The following is a 7357-nucleotide window of genomic DNA, read 5'->3' as shown; positions in this document are numbered from 1 at the left end:
GAATTTCGGAAGCTACTTTTGATTAGAGAGACACCATCTTCACGTGGGAAGCAAGTGAGGCCTACTCCCGACCCCCAGTGTCAATGATGTTCCCTTATAAATATATTTGCTTCCACCCCTCTTGATTTGATTTTTTTTTTAATTCCCCCACGCTAACTTATACTACTTTTACTCTAAAAACTTTTAAGGGTTAATTTACCATTGAAGTTAGAACGTGCTCCTTAAAATACCTACCTACACAATTACTCAAAGACTGCAACTTTGTGCTTTTCTCAAAAAGAGAATTTTCACATTGAAATATGATATGAGTTTAGTGAAACTGAAAAAGGGAAAGGGTGTTTACATGCATAAAGTCATCATTGAACTCAGCCTTAAATTTTTTTTTTTGAAATTTTATTGGTTCATAAAACGGGAGAGTTAGACAACAAAGCAAAAACTACACATTTTATTGACTCGATAATTAAGACTTAGACTGTTAAGGTGGGAAATTCCTCCTCCACACTTAAAACTGACATTGACCTCAATGGAAATAAATAAAATAAAAAATAAAATAAAAGGAAAAACACTACCTGGCAGATCAATCATCGTCGTGGTTAGCCGGGGGCATCCCATGATGCTGGATCATCCATATATCCTTGCCATTTTTTTTCTCTTGCCTTTGGGACATGCCACCTATCCTTGCAAACTCTGACTGATTTTTTATTTCTTAAAAAAAATAAACATAAAAATAAAGTCAATAAATAAAAAATGTGGGTTGCCTCCCACACAACGATTCATTTAACGTCGGTAACTCGACGCCTTACTCAACTTTCAGGGGGGTTCCAACCTATAAGTCGGGAGTAACTCTGACGAGTACTCCTTAACGCACTCATCTATGACTAGTCAGTTAGATCCTAGGAACTCATACCTAAGGTTCTTGGGTAGCTCTTTCATTTTGACTTTCGGTTGCTCTTGTGTCGGAGTGGGAAGAAGGGCGAGACATTCATTTTGATCAATTGGATTTACATCCAATTATTCTTGATGGGGACTTGCCTCGTCTCCTTTAGTATGAGTCAAGAACATGTCAATTTCCTCAGTGGGAGTTGGTCCTGACACATGCTCCTTAATGCATTCATCAATTATATCAACCAAGCAAGCCGTATTGTTAATGGAGGGATGTTTCATGAATTTAGACAAGATGAACTCGATCTTTTCATCCCCGACCTCTTCTTTACATCTATGATAGCGCCAGCCGTAGCATGGAAAGGTCTGCCTAAGAGGATTGGGATAGACGAGTCTTCAGTGATGTTTTATCTTGGTTTTCGGGTGTCAAACATTGATTACGTTTGAACCTTTTTAACCGGTGATATCTTATTTTTTCTTGGGAAGGGAAAAAGTAAGCAAAACCCTTGAGAATCGAGGTTCGGGAGTTGTTTTCGCTACGGGAAGGTGTTAGGCACCCATAACGACTATAGTAACCTATAGGAACCGTCTTTAATTTCTACGCGCGCGCTTTATTTTTAAATGCTATTTTGAAGAGTATTTATTAAACCTAAAAGTTTCTAAGTGAAGAATTGGAGGGAGAAGAATGTTTTTAGATTTTTATTTTAGTTGAATTGAAGGAATTTTGTTCCCTGCCTACGTACCCGATTAAGGGATCAAATCCACCGTAGTTCTCTTCCAAAAATGTTTTTTTGTTTTTGTTGGTTGATTTTAAGTTTGAAAATTGGAATTTTGAAGAATGAGAGAAAGAGGCCTCAAGGGCATGAGATTATGAAATTGTGAGGTTGAATTAGTCATTTACAAAATTTGGTCTAAACATGATTATTTTTCATTGAAGTTTGATTAAGAAAATGAAAAAAAGAAATTCAATGGGATGTTGGATCCCAAGGTTTATTTGGAAAATGGTTTGAGTGAAATTTGTTCATGTTTTTTTAGGAAGATGATTTTTCTAAGTATAAAGCCTAGTCATTCATCTAAACATACAATCCTAAACATACATCTAAACATGCATATTCTAGCTATATACCTAAAGTGGTGTGTGTGCATGTGTCGGTGCTTGTGTCGGTGTACATCATTAGAGTCCAGTGTCCTTATTACATCATGCCCTAGATACATTCTATGGCCTCTTTGCCAAGAAATTAAAATTGCATAAAAGTAAAGTATGTACAAGAACTCCTAAATCTTTACATTCTAATTTTTGCATGAAATTGAAACTTAAAGTGCAAGAAATTAGATGGAGAGGAAGATGAAGTGGGAATGCTTATGAAGAATATGAGACATGAAATGAAATGATTAGTAACACATGACAATATCAAAGGAAATAAAGCAAGAGAAACACTAGAACATAAGGATAGAAAACAAACCAAAATAAAGGCAAAATGAGCGCAAACATGACTTAAAATTTGTTCATAGAATGCAAGAACCAAGTGACCTATAATTCTCACATCCCAATACATCTTTAAAGGTTTAGAATCAAATCTTGGAATGGGAATGAAGGCAACATGATTTACTTGGCATTTTAAAACAAACTTTAAACATATTTGCATTATTTAACTACACAACTAACTTGTAAGCTAAGTAACTAATCAAGATTCATACTCATGCATTAATGTCAAACACAAACAGTGGCTAAACTCTATGGAATCAAATGGTATAGGTCACAATTATTTACCAAGCAATTGGGATTAAGATCAAACAAATTTTCATTCATTTTTAGCACAAAATATCACAAAATAGTAGGAAAATTAACACCTTATTTTTTAACCAATTTTAATATGTAAAAATTATCACAAAATGCTACAAAACCATCAAGAAACCTATATGAATTTTTAGGAATTTTTTTTAAAAGGTTTTTTGGACTAAAAAGTGCAAGAAAATTACTAATTCTAACAAAAATAAGGAAAAAAAATGCTTCAAGTGCTTTTCTCAAGTTTTAGCACAAAAATGTCACCAAAATGTTAAGAAAAATATCAAGAACACATTAGAAAAATTCAGAAATTTTTGTGAAGAAATTTGGACTGGTAAGGGTGCAAATAGCAAAAAAACAGCAAGAAACATGCAGGATAGGGGGTGCGCATAGTGAATCAAGCATACAGGCATGGAATTGGGCCCTAAGAGACGGGCCAGGGTTGAACCATGGGTTGAACCGGTTCGTTGGCCTATATAAGGCCTTGAACCGGTTCAGGTTCATTTCCTCTTTCCACTTCTCTCTCTAAAACACAGACTAGAGAGAGAGAGTCTGCAAATGACTCTCTCTTCTCCGACGAAGCCTCCTTCCTCCGACGTGGTGGCCCAGGGTGGCGCCGCCGCGTCGGAGCTTCAACCAACTCCGATCTAAAATCTAAACACATCATCCTGAAGCTCTTTCTCTCCTCTTTATGATTTCGAAACTAATTTTTTGAAGACTGGCCTGGATTTGAACAGATCTACACTTGAATCTTCAACCTAGGGTTTCGAAAATTTCTTCTGATTTCTCTGAAATTAAACCCTATCTTGACTCATTTTTCATACTGGTGATGAATCTATGCTTTAATTCGAAGAATAAACGGTGAATCTTCATGATTTTCGTTTTTTAGGGTTCTGTCTTCAATCTTTTTCAAATCTTTTCGAATTTCCACTTCAATTCACCGTTTAATCTTTCACTTAGAACCTTCGATGATGATTTACGAACTAAACGAGAAGGTTTACATGAATTTACCTGGATTTGTTTGGAGATTCGAACAAAAGATCCTTGAATGAGCTTCTGATCTTTCTGGTAAGCGTTGAACCGAAAATAAATCGGTGAAACTCTCTTCTCCTCCTTCGTCGGTTCAAATCTTGCTTCAATCCTCTTCTTTTCTTCTCAGACCTTCGTCTTGTGATCGCCTAAGGGCTTGAATTGCAAGAGGAGGGAAAAAACGTTCGAGGATGAGGTTTTTTCGCAGAAAAAATCACTGAGAACTTGATATGAAAATTTCGAAAGGAACTTGTCAAATTGAACGGCTTTGATTCATGTTTTCATGCTGAATTCACGTAATAATTGTTGATTTGAGTTCTGTGCGATGAAATTGATACGAATTTGGTGATGGATTGGGATGAATTTTGGTTCTGGACAGTTAGGGTTTAGGATTTGGGGATGAAGTTCTTCATGAACTTCATCGTGTTCTTGAGGTTCTTCTGAAACAGTTAGGGTTTGATTCTGTGGTGAAGAGAGAGAAAATGGGATTGGTGTTGTTGAGTTGGCACTGAATGAATGGCTTTTTTTCTTTCGTGTACTGATGATGTGTTGTATTTATAGCTGACACTTGTGCAATCTGGACCAATAAGGAAAAGACATGTGGACTGTGGACTGTAACTAACCGGACTAATAAAAATCTGACACGTGGCCCCTGACTTGTGACTTGGACAAAAAGGACTAAACTGCAAAATACTGAAAGATAGGGACTAAAATAAAAATATGAAAAGTGACACAAATGATTAAAATGCAAAAATTAATAAAATTGAATTAAAAAAAGTAATTTGAAATAAACGTAAAGTGAAACAATTAAAAATGACAAAACGGACTAAAACGAACCAACGGCTTAAATGAGGTACTTTAAAGTAACCTCTCTCTGCCAAAATTTCGTGTGAAATGACCAAAATGCCCCTAGGGCTAAAACGACTAAAAATGACTCAGATGCAATTTTAAAATGGATTTTTAACAGGGATTTGAAACAAAAGTTTATTTAAACCAATTTGAAGGACTCAGAGACAATTTTTAAGATTTAAACAAGGTTTTAACATGTGAAAAGACCAAAATGCCCCTAGGGGCAGAACTGACTTAAAATGACTTCAAATGCAATTTTTGGAAAGGGTTTTGTCATAGGATGGAAGCAAGGACTTATTCAGACTATTTGAAAGGACTCAAACAAATTTTTAAAGATTGAAAGAAATTTTGATATAGGAAAAGACCAAAATACCCTTCCATGTGAATTTTGCAAATAACATTGCAGAGAAAGATGTAATTGATCAGAGCCAGTTCAAATGGCTTGTAATGCAAGAAAAGAAGAATTGATCAAGTATTTTTAGGTCCAAAATTAGGGTATAACAAGTGATGTCCATTACCACAAAGTCGGTGGGAATGTACAACTGGCCGATTCTCAACGGTACATCCTCCAGTATTCCTACCGAGTACTTGATAGATCGATCAGCCAGATGTAGAGACATCCTGGTCGGTTTTAGCTCTTCTAGGTTGAGTCTCTTGCAGATGGAAAGGGGCATAAGACTCACACTAGCACCCAAATCACAAAGCGCTTTATCGATGGCGTAGTTGCCAATAACGCAAGGAATTGAAAAACTCCCTAGATCCTTCAATTTGGGTGGCATCTTATTCTGGAAGATGGCGCTACACCCTTCAGTGAGGGCTACAGTATCATCGTCATTGATTTTCCTCTTACTTGTCAAAATCTCTTTTAGAAACTTGGCATAAGAGGGCATTTGAGTAATAGCCTCTGTGAAAGGGATATTTACATGGAGCTTCTTCAAGAGCTCCATAAATTTCTTAAATTGTCCCTCACTCTTTGACTTAGCAAGTCTCTGAGGGAATGGGATCGGAGGTTTATAGGGGGTGGGGGTACATAGGGTTTCTCTTTTTCTTCCTCCACCGCCTCTTTTCTCTTTAAAACTTCCCCACTCTCTGTAGGCACATAAACTTTCACAGCGCCTTCCCTCTCACTAGGGTTCCCTAACTCTTTTCCATTACGCAGGGTAACAACATTAAGCTCCCCTTTCGGGTTTGGTTGAGATTGCGCAGGGAAAGTTCCTGAAGGTGCAGCTGCTTGTTGTTGGGCTAGTTGTGCAATTTGTGTTTCCAACATTTTGATATGGGTGGCCAACGTGTCGACCTTAGATGCAAGCTGCTTAATCATTTCATTCGTGTGAATGTTTTGATTTAGGAACTCCTTGTTCTGTTGGGACTGGGCCATGATGAAGTTTTCCATCATTAGCTCTAGGTTAGACTTTATAGGAGCAACAAGGGCTCCTCTTTGACCTTGGAAACCAGGGGGTGCAATGGGTGCAGGATTTTGCGTATAGGTGGGATTGTTATTTTTATATGGGAAATTAGAATTTATTTGCCCATATGGGTTCCCATGCGCGTAGTTTGCCTGGTCTGTATCGACTAACAGATGACACTCAGTAGGAGTGTGTCCAGGTGCCCGCAAATGTCACAGTTAGGGGCCACAAAGGCCACGGGGACATGTGGAGTGATGGTTTGGTTGTCTATTTTTTTTTTATAGAGCGCATCAACTTTAGCGCTCAGATGATCAAAACTGCTAACCTCGTACATCCCTGCCTTGGGCTGGCCCTTTTCGGCTAGAGGGCGTTCGCTCCCCCATTGGTAATGGTTCTGGGCCATATCCTCGATTAGGCCCCAAGCCTCAGCAAACGGCTTGTTTATTAGAGCTCCTCCCGCTACGGCATCGATAGTCATCCTGGTGTTATACAAGAGACCATTGTAAAAGGTATGAATGATTATCCACTTTTCCAACCCATGATGCGGGCAAGCTCTCAAAAGGTCCTTGTATCTCTCCCACGCTTCAAAGAGCGACTCTTCGTCTTTATGCCTAAAGCAGGTGATTAGGTTCCTCATTTGTGTCGTTTTGCTTGGCGGAAAATACCTAGCGAGGAACGCCTTTTTCAATTCATTCCATGTCGTTATGGAATTTGACGGCAGGGAATTAAGCCATGCACTGGCTCTGTCCCTGAGGGAGAAAGGGAATAAACGTAAACGAATGGCTTTAGGGTCGACGCCATTCACTTTCAGCGTCTCAGTGAACTGCACAAAGGTAGCAAGGTGCAGGTTCGGATCCTCCGTTGGGTTTCCGGAGAACTGATTTTGCTGAATTATCTGCACTAAGGAGGGTTTGAGCTCGAAGTTGTTCGCCGCAATGGCAGGGCGAACAATGCTCGTATGAGGCTCCTCCTCAGAGGGCACAGCGAAATCCTTCAGTGGCCGGTTATCGTTGTTGTTGTCGCCCATTTTTGATTGAGTCTAAGACTGCGACGGGGTATCAATGAACAATCGGCGCCTAGCTCGAAAGTAGCGCTCAATTTCGTCAACATAGCTGACTAGATTTTCGGCACTTCGGGTTTTTCGCATGCAACGTTTTTTTTTCAAATAAATAAAAGGGCCTTAGTCTAAACGGTGTAACAACGGAGTAGAGATATTGCCAAAAATTGGTCCCTGACAACGGCGCCAAAAACTCGACAAGGCCGCAAGTGCACGACTATGTTGGTTTTAGTATATAAAGTATCGTATCCACAGAGACCAATTTAACAAGTACCGCTTCTTGTCGTTTCTATGTTTATCTAAGGCAAAATTCAAAAGTTTGGTTTCGCGTGTAAAATAAATATTGAT

At 38.6% G+C, this 7357-nt stretch overlaps 1 non-coding gene across 1 annotated transcript; it reads left to right on the top strand.

The window, feature by feature from the left end:
- The first annotated feature begins 6485 nt into the window (after positions 1-6485).
- On the top strand, positions 6486-6591 carry LOC146955037 (small nucleolar RNA R71). Its single transcript, XR_015025240.1, has one exon. It is a non-coding gene; the product is annotated as a small nucleolar RNA R71 (small nucleolar RNA).
- Positions 6592-7357: the final 766 nt, after the last annotated feature.

The sequence above is a fragment of the Medicago sativa genome, chromosome 1, assembly GCF_051527215.1.
Source record: "Medicago sativa cultivar Bolivia chromosome 1, Bolivia_mono, whole genome shotgun sequence".
Lineage (NCBI taxonomy): Eukaryota > Viridiplantae > Streptophyta > Magnoliopsida > Fabales > Fabaceae > Medicago > Medicago sativa.
Note: the sequence above shows the minus strand (reverse complement) of the source record. Positions and strands in the feature narration are given on the sequence as shown.